The sequence below is a fragment of the Typopeltis vanoorti genome, chromosome 10 (genome assembly GCF_054136105.1).
Source record: "Typopeltis vanoorti isolate ZY-2024b chromosome 10, IOZ_Tvanoo_1.0, whole genome shotgun sequence".
Taxonomy (NCBI): Eukaryota; Metazoa; Arthropoda; class Arachnida; order Uropygi; family Thelyphonidae; genus Typopeltis; species Typopeltis vanoorti.
The window spans coordinates 94207798-94225459 of record NC_143558.1 but is presented as its reverse complement, the minus strand read 5'-3'; the positions used below and the strand labels follow the sequence as shown (position 1 = coordinate 94225459).

Below are 17662 nucleotides of genomic sequence, written 5' to 3'. Positions count from 1 at the left end.
GATGGCGCACCTAAAACATCCTTAAAATTCTTGATTCTGTTCAGAAAAGGGCAGTCAGGTTGATAAATGACACTTCTCTTACATACTCTCTTCAGCCGCTATCCCATAGAACAATTTCTGCATTGGGTCTGTTCTACAGATATTTCCATGGCGATTGTTCAGCCGAACTAGCATCATTATGCTTCATACTTCTGCTAGATCTACAGGAACTCGCATTGCAACTGCTCAGCACCCTTTTACAATCAACCTGTATACTCACTGAACCTGCTACTCCCACAGTCATCTTTCATTCTTTCCACCTCAATTCTGTGGAACAGTTTCCCTTCATGAAGCATTTCCAAAGGATTACAATCTTCAACAATTTAAAGTTAAAGCGATTTAACTGGAGATGTGTATGGCTATATGGTACTGATGTACTGCACATAAGTATATCTTTACAACCTTTCGTTGAAAAATATGCATTTGTTGCCTTTTTTTTGCGATGCAGTATGAAGGCCTGATTAAGGCTTTATACACTGGAATCATGCCGCTTATCAATGTCCTTCTCATCATTAACATAATCTGTTATGATGTCCTCCAAATTTTAGAAATCTGATTTCTAAACTTCACAGTTATTGTCCACCACCACTCTAATACTCATCTCCTCCACTTCCTTTAAAATTTGTCCAACAATTGTATACGCTGTATCCCATCCTTGACTACCACATTTCATGACCTTATTTTGCAACACTGAACTAGTAATTCCATTCATTTACCGATCCACTCAGTCAGTTCAGATCCTCCTGTAAGCCACAACATCTGCTCTACTCATCATACTTTCTACCAACTTTGCGTCATCTGTAAATAATTGTGTATTTCCACTTAAACTGTTTCAGTGTCTTTAACATATAACTTAAACAGGAATGGTCTCCCAACAGACTCTGGTACGCTACTAGTGACTCCCCCCATATACAACTTGTTCATACCTGTATCAGCCAATTTCCTATCCAGTTTGCTAATGTACACTGGAACCACGCCAATGTCCTCATCATTAACATAATTCGTTACGATGTCCTCCAAATTTTAGAAATGTGACTTTTTAGAAACTTTGGCTAGGCAAGTGGATTTTCTATACGACAGTTCATCGCCTCCACACAACATTTTAACACAATTTTTGGGCCTCAAAATGAACACCAGTTATTGAATATTAGTACTACTGTTTTACAGTCTCATCCTGTGACTTTTTTCATGTTCCCAAAACGGAAAAATTCATTTAGCGAATCATATTTTAAATTTATTGGTGATATCCTGATATATGAGCCTCCGTAGCTCATTCGGTATAGACGAAGGAAGTCCTTTGGTCAGAATGACCTGGGTTCGATTTCCGTCGGTGATATGAGGAACCTTTATCTGGTCTCTTTCGACGAAAGGTGAGTTAGCCGATCTCATACTGAAGTAGGTTTTTTTAACCCGAAAACTCGGGTTTTTCGTCTCCCAGAGCAGGCAAACCGGCCCAGTGAATACACACGGCTACAGTCATAAATACTTATGGCAAGGAAGGCAATGGGAAACCACCTTGCATCATATCTCCCTACTAATTAGTTGCAACCCTCTCAAAGTGAGGAGGCCAGAGGACTAGGATAAGGATCCTGATATCTTACTGAAAGGACTATCCAGGTATTGAAAAGATTTGGAGATGTGGTATAGAATCAGAAGGAGAAAACCATCCTTTACGAATGGTTAGAATACTCTTTTTCATTATGCGCTTATCAATGGTCAATGATGAAATATTTTTACAGAATTATCTGGCTGCTTTTTAGTATATACGTGTATATAAAGAACTTGGAAAACACATCTCCACCCGTCTTTTATAGGTTTTAAGGCCAATGGCCGCCCATGTATCCTTGTGTGTATTCCGAAATAATGTATATATATAATTAATTAGTAATAGAAAATGGTTACTCCGTTTCTCATAGGATTGTGGTCCACCTCACTTCGATGCTCTTGTGCGGGCGTTCTTGAAGGCAAACATACTGGAGACCTGGCTATGACGAGAAATATCTGTTTCATAGGTTTTGGGGAGATAGATGCTAGTTCTGCTGAAGAGCGTCTATGGAAATATCTGTATAAGAGATAAAGTGCATAAACTGGCCGCCTATGAGACAGTGGCTGAAGAGAACTCTTCAACCAACCAAACTGCCTCTTTTTGGAACAACATCAGGAATTTTTAGATATGTTTTAGGTGCACCTCTCCAAATGTAAAAGCAGTATTCAAGGTTCGGTGGATTCGCAGTTTATACTGACCAGATGAAAAGTAACTTCTTGAGCGAGAAAGGATGTAAAGTTTTTTTGAAGCATCCTATAGAAGTGATAGGTTCATGCCAGGAAAAACTAGGAATAAGAGCCAATCCGAGAGGCAAGATCGGGACTTGACTATTAAGCTAATTAAGCTGAGCATCTTCAAAAGTAATGGGATAAAATAAGGTATTTTACGAATAAAAAAACAACAGAATTGTGTTTTAGAAGTATTAGAGGTGGACTGTTTTTACTCGTCGTTTTAAGAATGGCATGGAGATCACGTTAGGGCACTGGTAGTAGATAATCCTGAGGCCTAAAATATTTGAGCGCCAAAGTTGTCATATGAGTTGAAGGAATGGAAAGTGCTATTCAACAACAAAACTGTGAATAGGGTTTATCATTCAGAAAGAAGATCGTTATGTGGAAGAGAGCGGATGAAATATCAGAGCCCTAAGAACACGTTCTCCAAATCTTTCCATGGCATGTGTCCAGAGATGGGCGGGTGGACTAGATCTGCTGTTTATCTTCATTGGCTGAATCCATATTGGTGGTCACTTCTGCAGGAAGGTTGAAGTTTTCCCAAGCAACCGAAGGTTGTATATTAAGAATCAGTAGATAAAAATTAGTGCTGGAAGAAAATATGCCTTCATCATGCAACAGATATGAGCTCAAAACCTTTATGGAGTCGACATACGTCCATAAAGTTATTATGGAGTTATTTTTGAATAGCAATGTTTTCTTAAGCGAACACATTTCAATTTCTCCTTTTCCTTTCATTACATTTTAGTCGTAATGTACAGCTAGTTATTTAAAATTCATTCCCATTACACGACGGGTGTAATCGGAATGAATTTTAACTTTTATTTGGACATAAGTAAATATAAAGACTGTCTAAATAAAAATCAAGTATATCTTAAGTGGCTTTCATCAAAATCTTGATCTTTTTTTAGTTTTGCTAGCACTATAGCTCACATGAAGTGCGAAAAGTGTCAGCAAGTGTACAACTGATTTTAAAAAGGCCAGTAATAGGAAACTTCTCTCATATTGAAATTGCAATCATGCTTTCTCGTTCTTTGATAAAGCCGTTGTGTAAAAGAGAAAAAAAATGGCCAATAATATTCTCTCCTTCCTTATCTATTTACTCTGCTTCTGTTGCGCAGACTTCCGAATTTCTGCTGCATATATTTTCAGTGGATATCATAAATTTGTTGAAACATTAATAAAGATCCATATAGTCCCATACGCATATTACAATTGGATGTATGTTTGAGTAAAAATCAGTGTCCACGCCGGTTAAGGTTGACACAGAATGACACTATTGCTCTACTTTCATATTTCCTATTTAGTCTCATGGCATGGAACGTTCCGTTCCGTGTCCTGCAACTTCCTTTGAATTATTTGGTTATCTTAAAGTTTCATAGTGATCGTTCTTCAGGCTTCGGCAAGCGGTCAACGGGTTAAAAATTAAAAACATACTTTCATAATATATTATGCATGCTATCTAAAGTTTAGTGCGTAATTTCGCAGTGAAAAAAAAGTACAATTAAAGTTCATATGGAAATTAACTACAGTTTAATTTCCAAATTTTATATAATTTGAAATTTTATTCTCATCTCAGTATAAAATGCATGAACGTACTGTAATTTACATAAAACTACAAGTCTAATTTTTGAAATACTTTGTCGTATTACTTTCTTTCTTTTTTATTTCCGATTTAATTAAAATTTCAAAATTTGTTTTCAAACAAGCTGTTTGAGCTACTCACCCACTTTTGAACTCACTTTTGAACCCAGTAATGTTCCAAGACACTGAAAACGAATGATCAAAATACATTATTCTGCTCAACCCATATTTATCCGTGTTTTACTTTGAGTAAACTCGTTTCGAATATTTTATTAGAACCTTGTTAGGGGTAGAAGCATTTCAACATTATGTCAGCAAAAGAATTTTCGCTCTCTTCGAACGTGCGCATTAACAATGATGACGTCATATTCCGACTACTTCTCTTCAATAGTTCTTGAAGCTGTTGATAACGGGAGCGTAACAGTGAACAAAAAAATAAATGACATGTGTTAACACGCGGTGCCGTTGTGGCTCAGGGATCAATTGCTGCTATAGGAAACCAATAGCATCTCTTTTAGTAACGTGCTGTTGAAAATGAAAGCTCTATTCCGCAGAATATCATTTTAACTACATGCCTGTGAATCAATATACCAGTGTATCAATAACAGCATTAGGGATATAAGGCTAACCTGAATTAATTAAATAATATTAACTGAGTCATACATACATTCAAAACAGCATTTGATAACTTCAAAACATAATATAAGATTGTTTTCCCCCCCCCCATCCTCTTAATGCAGAGAAGCATCAAGTTGAAACTTTTGAAATGAAGTTTTTGTTTTGATACAACCTGTTTTCTGCGCATGAACAAGGTAGGTTATTGGCAATCTAAGAAAGTTGTATTCTTATGATATGTTAGCATTAATAGCCTTGTATTTCAGTTATTTCTATTTTGAAATACAATTGTGGATGTGTATATTAGAGCCATAACAGTTAAGAACAGGCTAAATATAAAACTATCCCTCAAACAGTGTTTATATATGTTCCAAGTGCATTATGTCTGTCAGTTGTCTGTTATTTTCAGCGCAGTTTGTCTATTTGTGGTGCAGATATCTAAAACCAAGTACCTCAACTCCGCTTGTTTGCCTAAAGAAAATTACCGGAATACGCATAACTAGGTTTTCTAACTGATGAAAACATCGATGTTTGATCGTAGATTTTCTTTTTAATTAATAAAGCTGTTAGATCTCAAGTATACATATTCTTATGGATAATTGATTAGCAAAGATTATGTTGTTTCGATACTCCGACGAACATAGAACTTTTTCAAGCCACTTCAGATCTCTATTTAGCAGTGTGATGTTCTTGCATCGGACGATTAAAGTAATCTATCACTTAAAGTCATTTAAGTACTCATGCCCAAGTTGTAATTCGAAGCAACTTCTTGGAGAACGGAATGCTATCCAATCGGTCAACCAGGCTTACTGTTGATTTAATTAATTTTTATGTGACTACTGCCCACGAAAGGTTGTACAATTATAATGAATTAGTGGTAAGGTAGGGCTCTTATTTATTTTTAATTATTCGGCAATTTTGAGGATAAAATGCTCATGCTTTTTCTAGTGTGTTTACTGATATATTAAAATATGCTCGTGTGTTGTTTCTTAACTTATCTACAAATTATATCTTCTTGCTTAACTACATAGTAATAGATCATTTGAATAAGATTCTTTAACAAGAGTGTAAAATGAAAAGAAGTAACTAATTTGTAAATTTGTATAAAAAAATAATAAAAAAAAGAAACGAAACGAAACCGTGAATGAGATCAGAATGCTTATTACGAAGGCATTGACATGAAATGTACCTTTGGTATTAACGAAAACGATTCATCAACACACATAACCATGAAAATCTAAGCAAAACTGGTTGATGTATCATGATGGAGCAGACCTAAACGAAAGTAATATCATATTACAAGTCAAGCGTAATCCTATATAGTTTGTCAGAATATATGAAACTCAATGAAACTTTTTATTTTAATCTTATTTTAATTAAAACTTATTTTAATCGTGGAATCTTTTAATTATAAATTAAACAACAAATCAAAAATAATTTATTGAAAGTGCAAAAAAAAAAAAAAAAAGATTCATAATGGAAAAGCAAATATTAATGCAAGTTGAATGTTAGGGATTAAACTTCTTCTTTTCTTTCAATATTCTTTCAAAATTTGGTTTAATTGTGGGCAGTTGAATTCTAATATCAGGAGTGGCATCCAACTTACTTCTGTATTTTGTTTTTGTCGCAGCAGTGTAGAGCAAGAATCCGCTTTCACACAAATATGTGGTACTAAACACCAACAAACAAGGAATTGCCCTTTTGAATAAATTTGGTTATTGTCCTTTTAAGTCACACAAAAACTTGTTTAATGAAACTTCATTAAATTCATTAAATAAACTTTTATTTTATTGTTTGATGTCAGGTCGATGAAATATTCTTTTGGTTACTGTCATCTTTTAGTAAGGAAGGTATTCATTTAATTCCACATTTATTGATTTTATATGATAAATAATTTCTTTTCGAATTTCCTCGACAATTTCACAGTTTAATTCCTGTAAAAAGTCATTTAAAGTTCGAAATGAATCCATGTTATTTTTTTCAACAGCCGTGGTCCAATATTGTAACTTTCGTAATAATGATCGTAATTTATCTTTGGTGTTGAAATATTTCAATTTTTTTCCTTGAAGGGGGGAGAGAGAAACATCATTCAATTTTGTGAATACATTCGCCAGATAAGCGATTTAACTCAACCACGAAACGTTTCTAAAGCGATCTGCTAATAGAATGTTTTTTTTTTTTTTTTTTGTAAGACTATGGCGAACTCTTCTCGTAATTCAAACAATCTGCCACGTGACAGCCATCTAAGTTCAGTATGTACCAGCAACGATGCATATATTGGCTCCCCATATCTTCACATATAATTTTGGATAATCTTGTGAAGCGTGTTTTCGCAAAGTTAATAATTTTCACTGCTTCATCTAAAATACATTTTAAACAGTGGTGTAGCTAGAGCTTTTGTCTTCCGGGGCGGTCCCTGAGTTTGCCTCCCCGCTCAGTACACACCAAAAATACTACAAAATGTCAAAACGACGTATAGGGAAATAAATGAAAACACTATGTTTATTTTTGAAGTAAAACTTTAATTTCAACATTCTAAAATGTGTCATTTTTCTTGCTTTTCTGTTAGCAAAATCGTCGATGACATTAGCGAAGTCTATTTCATAGCAATGTAGGTAATTCTTAATCAATTTTATTTAGAAAAACTCCTTTCACAATTAGCAACACTTACAGCAATTGTGAGGAAAATTCGCAGTATGTATTACAATATTTGGAACTGAGATCTCGAGACTGTATTTGAGAATTAACTGCAGAAGTTCAAAAATGTTCAAAGTGCCTCCCGGGGAGGACCTCCCTCCTTCCCCTCTAGCTACGCCTCTGATTTTAAAGATGTATAGATTTTGAAGGGATATTTCGAGCAACCAGTGCATATCTATGAAGAACACAGTGATACTGTACACGTTTTAGCAACATTTTAAATTCGTGTTGCTGCCTCTTTCACAGGTCCTATCATTGACTTCACACCATCGCTACATACATCGACACATTTCTCCCAACTTATTCCACGATTCTTCATAAAATTGTCGATACATTTAAATATTATTTCTCCAGTTGTATTGGTTTGTAAATTTCCACAGTGTAACATGTCTACTTAAATAGAATTACTGTAGTAATAACGAGCAAAAACTAATAAAAGTAATACGTTTGTAACTTCAGTTGTCTCGTCTAATTGTAAAGAGTATTCATCACATGATTGAAGTCTTAAAATAAGTTCCTGCTCAATATCCTCAGCCATATCATGAATTCTGTCCGCGCGGTTAGCCTAGTGGCTTTGCGCTTCGCAACCATATGCCTGGGAAAGGAGTGTCCTAAGTTCGATTCCTGTCGCCGACGTGAGGAGCTAAAGGATCTGCCATAGCCAAGTTAGCCGGTCTTGGGCGTGGACAGCAGCAGCGTTTTTTCCGGCAGTTTATCTGGGGTTTTTCCTCCCGCAAGCAGGCAAACTGGCCCTGTGAACACACAGGGATACTTGCAGGCATGGGGGGGTGACCATCCTATCCTCGTACTTCGGTTACGAAATCCAAGCATGATTGGAAGGTTGTGGGCCTTAAAGGCCTGTTAAAGCCGGGATAGATATCATGAATTCTGCGTGAAGCTATTATTTGAGAAAGAAATTTTATCAATTTGTTGACAGAACTTCTCATTGAATATACACTGAACAACATCTTTGATGCATGGTTTTATGAGGGTTTCAGAAATTATATGCACTTCACCTGCGAGGGTTATATGGTAGCATACTTTATAGGAAGCCGTTGTTGTCCTTTTGTTTGTTCGACAACATTTCAAGAGATTCAAGTTTTCTTAAAGAATTTGGCATTTTTTTTTAATATTCTGAATGGTTCGTTTCAAAATGTCTCGGCAATTTAGCTGGTGCTAACAAACTATTTGACAAGATCTTATACCGCATCAGGTGCCTCGGAATTTTCTGTGGTCGTGAATCCGAGTAATAAATAACTCGAGTCGTATTTACGATTTTTGTGACTTAGTGATATTTTAGTATTGACAAAGAACACTTCCCTTTTCCTCGATTCATTTGCTACAGAAGTAATGCTATTGTCTTGATCTGTATTGTCGAAACATACGAACTGCTTGCTACACTTTAAAAAAAAAAAAAACTCCTTCTCTCAACCAACATCCATGATATTTTCATTTGGGGTATACACAATCGTAATATTATAAATTTATACGATGCTCACTTTATTTTTACATGAAAAGTACATAAGTCATCACAAAAAAGATTGCAGTTCAAAACACTACCGATCTGTGACTGATATACGCTCTCTCGTACGCTGCACCCCCACCTCGCTACATCGTCAGGGTATTGACTCAACTAGTGGTGGGAGAATTGAATACAGGTATTCGATTCCTTCATTCACCACTTGACTCGGCGGATTTTATTGAAAATTTTAAAAAAGTTTTTTAAAATAAATTTTTCGTACATATTTTAAACTATTAATTAGAGCTCGAAAACTAATTTTATTGTGGAACCCCTAGGGTTCCCGTGGAACACGAGTTGGGAACCGCTGATCTAAGAGATGAGTTCCAGATTATTATGTCTGTTAATTACTAGTGTTCTTCGTTCTATTTATCAGTTTTTACAGTCAAAAAAACCGAGTTTCTAGGAGAGAAACCCTGTCATCTTAATATGAGACCAGCTAATTTACCTTGCAATTCGAAAACCTCAACCTCATAAAAATCTTTCCTTCCCACAAGGCATTCGAACCCGTCGGTTCCGATTTCGGCACTGAGGCGTACATTTTACAAAAAAAAAAAAAAAAAAAAAATTCATCTAAACATACAGAAATGGAGTGTTATAAGAATACTGTTAATTTAAAGCAGAAAATTAGAAACAGCCGAAACGAAAAGTGTCATTCTCCCCAGACAAACGCATACTGCAAATCTTACCGATATTTTGCTGACAGAGGCGAGCCAAGATATCTTCAGATTACCTTGATTGAGAGCTGCAGTGAGTTGAAACTTATGCCTCAAAAAGTAGAACATCAACTTTTGTTTAGTTTACAAACGACTAGAAGATGAACCTGGTGTTTACAGGATTCCCAAAATTCATTGCTCTTAACCAAGCATGAGCGATGCTTTAAGTTGCGATAAGAGGAAGCTATTTAGCCAATGTGTGGTCCCAGCTGTTATCGTTTAGGTGAGAGAAACCCCACGATCAGAGGCTTATTCACACATTTGCGTTGTTTCTATCATAGTTCTATGAAGAAGGGGGGAAAAAAAAAACGAATTTTGTAGCTCGTAGAAGAGAATGGGTATTAGACCAAATCCTTATATGTTTCGCTGCCATTTTATTTATGACCCCCCCCCCCACAAAAGGTTGTAAACCAATAGTACTATGGGATATTTTGTTTATTTTTTATTACAGTTATAATATTTTTGTATTTATTTATTTTTTACTCGGAAAGCCTGCTCTAGACACCAAACATTCAACTTTTCCAAGTCACTTCAGGCCTCCAATAATCTAGGAAGTGGGCTCACATCAGTCAATGAAATTCCTCTCCCACCAAAAGACAGTCTCAAAACATCGATGTCCATTGCAGGATTCAAACCCGCAGACGTTTGGTTGGAAAGTGAATACATTAACCACTCGGCCAACCAGGCTGGCAACCAAATCCTTATATTGCTTTAATTTATACTTTAACATGCATATGAAGTTTGGTAACTCTTATTGTTAATGCGAAATTCTTGAACAAAGCGATAGATAGATGAACTAAAAAAGAAAAAAACAAGGGTGAAACCTATTTCCGAAACCATTTCTAGATTTTTGGATTTGGATTTAGTGAATAATAATGGATTCAGTATGAAAAGAAAATAAATTTTTATCCCCGGGTATAAACAATCCAGAAAGTTTATTTACTTAATTTAATTATTACTTTAATTATTAACTCACTTTAATTTCTTGTTATCCTACAGGTAAGAATCTAGAAAATTTAGGGAATCCGTCCCATAGATTAACTATTATACAGGCAAAGCAAAACAGAAAAAAAAATGTAAACAAAAATAAATTAACAAACTTTACGTAAGAGTAAAGAACTAAGATCAACTGATATCACAATTTTGCAGGCAGTTTCAACATCTGATTTATTTGGTGCGGTTCATTTGTTCGGTATACTTCTTGTCTGTTATGCGTAAGCTTTGAATTTCCGTTTGTTGTTACTCGACAACACCATCACCAGATCGGTTTTTTTCCATAGCGTAAAACGGTCACACTATACGAAGAACGCAGAACACGTAGAACAGATAGTTAGCATGCATACATGTTGGACTCGTTGCCTCGTCCGTAAGTTCCCAGTGCAGTATTGCTATGTTCAAAAATGAGAAAAAGAGCAACAGTTCATTAGTACTTGCAAATACGTTACATAAAAATTGCTGTCGGTTATTTACCAAAGCAAACGTTGCCTTAATACCTCAGTTACTATGGCAACATATTCATTCCAAACGAAATGCTTCGAAAACCCCGTATATTCGCTTTTTTCCCTTATAGGATATGAAATGAAATATATTATGATTATTTTTTTCAGAATGAGGACTGCACATTCAGGAAGCTTGCATTTTATCAGTGTAATATCTACAGAACACGTGCATTATTTTGCTTAAATAGTCTACGGTTTTCTTTGTTTGCTAGCATTCGCTGCATAAAAATCTTTGAAGATGAATTCTCGAGACATTTCATGTGTATGTTGTGTGTGGGGGTGGGTGTATGTGTATTTTCAAAAAAGAAAAAAAATGTCAATAAAAAGTTAGAGCGTAAGTTATTCAGAAATAATATCTTGTAAATGTGATTGTGGTTGGTCTGCTGAGAGTCCTTATCTAGCAAAGAATAGCAGGTTTCAAAAAAGTAGCTCATGTACATAAATTCGCTTCAAATTGTGAAAGATAGTCACAGAAACCCCTTAGGTATTGAATCTTTGGAGAGGAAACAATACTGGAGCGGACGTAAACATTTGTTGGGTATTCCATTTAGAAATCGAAGTGACTTCTGATAATAATGGCGAATGTTGGAAGCGTGTAACTGATGGCGCGGATCAAAGAACGACATGGCCATAAAAACGCTCATCACTGTCTGTGAGTTACCTCACAGACAGTGATGACTGATTTTGACAAGACCTGACATGCATCTGGTTTCAGTAAATACTCTTACCTGTGCTCTGCACAGGAAGGAATCTGTGGCTAAGAACAGCATGATTGTTATTCAGTGTTCCCCCCTCTCCCCTTCCTTTATCTCTAGATGTGATGTCCTGCGAGATTTTTCTTTATTTAAAACTTAAGTTGGCACTGAAGGTAGGAAGATCCTGACAATTCGAGAAAAAAAAATGGATTCGAATACTTTTCAATTTGTAATGTGTGATGATCTTGCTTCAGAGAATAGTCTTGTACTGTTTGGGAGATTCTTTCAAAGACAGTTTTGATTAGTCCCGGTATCGACTTCTTTTTGCAGATAAAATATTGCAGTAAATCGTGTGTCAAAATGTAATCCATTCCAAAACTTTTTCACGAGAATGATCGAGGACATCAATCGTTCACGGGTCTTGACATAATTTCGGAACATCGTATCTGTTGTAACACAATATCTAGAACACAGGGTCATATGAACGAAAAATGTTTGCATCGAATTAACTTCTTATTCTGAAGAAAAACGTTTAGGCTTCTTTGGCATAAACACTTACTTAGAATGATAATAGATATCCAGTATTGTTTTATAATCAAGTAGCAAATTCCTGTTTGCCCTGAAACTTACAAAGAGTTTGGAAAATGAAATGACCGAAAGCTTATTTGCCTGATATTACATCACTTCAAAAGATAACGAACTGTGCTCACAAATCCATACATACATCTCCTCTGATGAAAATTGCATTGACTTAATAGCTGTTTTTAAACGAACATGAATAATTTTGCAATTTTATAATTTTAACATCAGTTTCCATAATAGCATTATCTATTGCTCATTGAGCGAATGTTCATTCAAAGTAATAATTTTTGCTCTTTTTTATAGTAATGCAGCTGGACTTGCAGAAAAAATAAACTTACAAAATGAATTAGTTTTTCTACCCGAATTTTGAAATATTCAATATTTTTTATACATAAACTACACCCGACATCACAAAACATGATAAATTAGTTTATTACGTTTATAGTGATCATCCGAAAAATAATCGCCTAAAAGCATTCATTTGTTTATGACCAAATAGCCATAAACAACTGATATAATGTAATTCTATATTAGCAGTGAAGTATATGAAAAGAATATATGTTCAAGTTATTTTGCATAATGATGCATGTTTTTCATTATCTTTTTTCTCAGTGATGGCAATTGATATAGTATAGGAAGATCAGAATATTCTGAACAGCACTAAAATTATTCTTCATACTTTATTTTAATAGTGATATCCAGAGTAAAAAAAGACCTTATTTCAGATAAAGATTCATTGGTTCAGCTCTGCATTTTACATAGAAATCTTGCAAAAATTTATGAATTGCCTAAAATCCTTTGCATCAAGTTGTTAGATCTGTTGCTGATCCAGTATACAAGATTGCCAGGTATTATCGAAATTAATATAATTTTTTATAGTTGGTTACAGGAGCATATCCTTCATACATCAGACGCACTTCATATTTTATTTCAAAATTAACTGAAAATGACATAATTTTGAGTTTGGATGTTACATTCCTCTTCACAAGGATACTATTGACAATGCATTCTAGGATACTATTGACAATGATTAAAGAAGACATTTTCTCCATATTATTAAACTCACAGATTTTGTCAAATATTCTGGCTGTTTTATGTTCTGGCATTTTTCATATATTCTAGCTTACAGGGGAAAGTTTATCAACTGGAGTAGATCTCCCTCTCTCACTTAACTCAGCTAATTTCTATGTAATTCATCTTGAAGAACTGTTTATGAAATATGTTTACGAACTACTCGTTCGATATCATTTCGTACACGATATGTTTGCATTTGACTTCACTTTGAAAATGAACTTCAGTTCTTAAAGAAAGATAAATAATATCCATTGACGCAAGAAATTCACTGTGGAAATAGAAATAGCGTACACGTTACTTTTTTATTGTTTTGTAACACCTTCCCGTATTATTACATGTTGACTTTACACAAAACCGACTTTTTACTGGAAGATATATTCATTTAAATTCCCGTCATCTTCATTTTAGCCAGAAATTGGTATTATTAAAACTCTTAACCATCAAGCCCGTGTTTTTGCTTAAATGAAGATCTTTTACAGATAAATACGAACACACATGAATTACCATTTATTCGGCTTGGAAGAACTGAAGCCTTTTCTGAGAATATCCTTAACTTGTTTAAGTTCATTCTAAACGTAGGCTATTTCACCTAGAAGAACAATTATACAAGCAGATTGATTTTATGGCACATTTGGAAAGTCAACTCTTCAGTGTCATTTCACCTCAACTTGATATTTGCAGACGATATATTCCGTTTGCAGATTATGTTTGCCGTGTCACAACGGCAAGGATACTCAGAGACAAAATTACTACAAATTCTAAATAAAATAAATTCTATGCGCTATTATCAGGTTCACTATTGAACTTGAATTTTACATCATTATCCCCTTTCTGGACACTTTAATAACTCTCTGCAGGCAATATTCATTTTTTTCTGTTTATAAAACTTTCGTTTTTTTTAGCAGATACATCCATCTGACTACATCACATACGTCAAGCATTATCAAAACTCATATACACACAGCACTCACTCATTGTATACTACCTTTTCGGAAATCATCCTCTCTTTTCCCCATTGACCAAGGATACATTTCCTCCTCTTTCCTTGGCTGTTATCGAGGACCTAGATCCCATTGATTTTGTTAATTTGTTCAAAAGGGCCGTTATGCTGAGATTATAATCCAGGAGCATCAGGACTAAATAAAATTCTTGAAAATCTGATAAGCCTGGCTTTTCTTACTATGTCTTTGACACTATTCACAGAGTTCTTTGAAATCAAACTATGATTCTGTTTTCAAATAGATTTAAATTTGATCGTCTGCTCTTTCAAACATGTGAAACTCTGCGACGCTGTCCGAATGTCCACCGTTCTAATTGCCTATTTAAAAGTTTTGGGAGGTAATCACGATTAACTGTTAATAACCTTTTTAAATTTATTGTTATTTTTTGTAAACGAAGCATTTATGTAACTCTGTATTTAATTAGAAAAACTAACATGGTTTCCTCGAACTCTAATAGAATGTTTTTCTGTTTAACGAGCTGTGCCCGAGACAGGAGTAAATAAGCATATGCTCCGCGATGCACGTCCGTTTTGAATGCTATTTACCGATTTTTCTTCCCCTCTTTTTCTTCTGAAGATATCCTTATAACAAGAAAGAAATATAGAGGAATTAATAACTTCTGACCGTTATTTAATTCATAATGACACGTGTTCCTTAAGATTTTTGGTTACCAGCCTAAATTTCTGACTACTCACTGAGCATAACTGAGAAATATTCACCGTTGAAAACAATTACTGCTCAGTGTGTTGCTGACAGCATTAATTAGGCTGTTAATCTTTGCCATGAAGAAAATTGTCTTTGGAAGATTTTCAAGACAAAATATATTATAATTACGAAATATCTACGAAAGATGCCAACCTCCGTTCTGAGTCGAAAGGGTGTATATTCTAATTCATCCCAAAGTGGCACGGATGTCTGTGAATGTCGTTAAGTGGTAGGTGAATTCTATTTGCCCATACGAGACCTACCATGTTTATTGGAAGAATGAAGCGGCTTGAAAAAAAAAGTTCCATGTTTAGCTCCAAAGTATGTTCTCAAATTGTCTAAACTCTTAGTCATAAATACTTGCATTAATTAGCTTCATGCCTTCATTAATTTCTGTAACTAGTGAAAGGCACGTTTTTAAAGAAAGTAAAGTAAATATTACTATCGGATGCATTTATTTTTATTATTATTTCTTGTTTGTTTATTAGTTATCCTTCTTAGCAACGTTATCTTCTCGATCAAATAACAGACGAGAAGCTAGGGGCGTATATACATTCATAGCATCTTAGGTCAATACACATTTAGTCGTTCGCTAAAGTGTGCAGTAATGCCAGCTGTGGAGAACTATATCGACAAACATATACCAGGGGTACGAGTTCTTCACTTTGCAGATGTTGTTTCACAGTCTCTTCTATCCTTGTTTATGGCACAGGTCGTTAATATTGGCAATTCTTCTAGAATAGTAAATGTCAAAATGTCCGTTTTCCGATATAGTTCAAGGTGAGAAAAATAGATTCGGATAAGGAAGGGGGTAGGAAGTGCTCAAAGCGTGGGAAATAGGCAAAATAATTAATGTGAAGGAACAGTACAGTGAAGTATATAACTTAGGAACTCTGCTGTTCAGCATTGTTGCACGCGCTTGCCATTTTACATATAATTAAACTGTAATTTCCTTCTAACTAGACTGAAAATTGCAACTTAGTCTTGCTGTAACATTCCTTCTTGGCACACTCAGGTGTTGATTTTTGTATTAATAATGAATCAAAAACTAGAAACGTATGAATTACAATGCCACAAAGTCTTTAGTACTACAAGCAAAATAATCCATTTGTTCGAGTATTTATCTGAATTAGTATTTATTTAAAAAAAAAAAAAATAATCTATCAGTTCTTCAAGAATTAATCATTTCATTTCTCAAATTCTTGACAACATAAAAACTCTAAGCTTATTACTTTTATTGAAAATAGCATCTAAAGTGTACCGTCCCCTCTAGTTTTTGAACGTAAATTCCGAGAATTTTTCGACGATTTTTTTTTTATTTTAAAGAAAAATATTAAGTGCATTTTTAGAATAATATTTCAAAGTTGATCCTGTGTAGCTCAGTAGTAGTGGCGTTTGCACGCTATGACGCTTGACCGCACGAAGAAAGACGGGTTCAAATCTAGTCGCCGACTACGAACATTTTGTAAGCTTTTTTCGACCGGTTCCCGAGTTATTCGATCTCTGAAAAGCGGGGAAGCGGGCTTTCTTCCCGGAAACTCGGGTTTTTCGTCCCGTAAACTCAAGAAAATCGGCCGTCGAACCCACACTATTTTCAGACATTAAAAATATTATGATAGGCTTAGGGACCACTAGATGGTGGCACTTGTTAGCTGCCTTCTTCACTGCGTACCGATTAATTAGTGATAGCCGTGGGCCAGCTATCTCTGATTGGCCACCAGTGGAGATTAAACTGCTCCCTCAATCTCCAAAAGTTAGATAGAGCTAAAACGGCTTCGCATACTCCCTATACGGGAACAAAAAGGCGTTAGCTGATTTTTTTATTTCAAAAATAACTGCTGCTTTTACCATATTTATTTAACCGTATAGTATTCATTGGAGCATCTTTAGCTCAATTGATATCAATAATGCCCTTTGATTAATTGATGTTGGAAAAGCAAAGGTGACAAATTAATGTTGGAAAAGCAAAGGACAATTGGCCGTCTTGTGCCTTACGTTGACCCAACCATGTTTAATCTATGCTTAGCAATATATTATTCAAGAGGACTGTCCCAAATTCGTAAAAGTAGAAAAAAGATAGAAAAGAAATAAGTCTAAAGCAATCACTACCATCAGTCTTCATAGACAATCAAGGAAACAGGCACACAAACAAAAATAATAAAATCCTTTTATGGGAACCTTTACTCATCTACACAAGTAGTCACAGCTCCAGTACTAGATGAAAATTTGGAAATACTATCTGTCCTACCTGAAGAAGTAAAAATGGCTATCCACCATATGAAAACTGACCGATCACCAGAAATTGATGGTATAAAATCTGATGAATTAAAAATGTGGGGAACAAGTACTCTTTTAAGCTATAGCAGAAAGATTTACTCGATATATACAATTAAGGAAAGCACCTACTGAATGGAAAACATCAAAGAGCATAATTCTGCATAAAAAGGAAATAAAGACGACAGCAGTAATTACAGACCCATCTGTCTGTTATCACATATATATATATATATATATATATATATATATATATATATATATATATATATATATATATATATATATATATATATATATATATAAGATATTCGCCAGAATCATTCTAAACAGAATACAAACCTCCATCAACGAAAATAGCTGCAAAGAACAGGCTAATTTCAAA

The 17662-nt window shown here is 34.8% G+C and overlaps 1 protein-coding gene across 1 annotated transcript in view; it reads left to right on the top strand.

Annotated features, from left to right (window-relative positions):
- The window catches only part of Sec23 (transport protein Sec23), a 410761-nt gene that overhangs the window by 150827 nt on the left and 242272 nt on the right, over positions 1-17662 (top strand). The window lies entirely within an intron of this gene.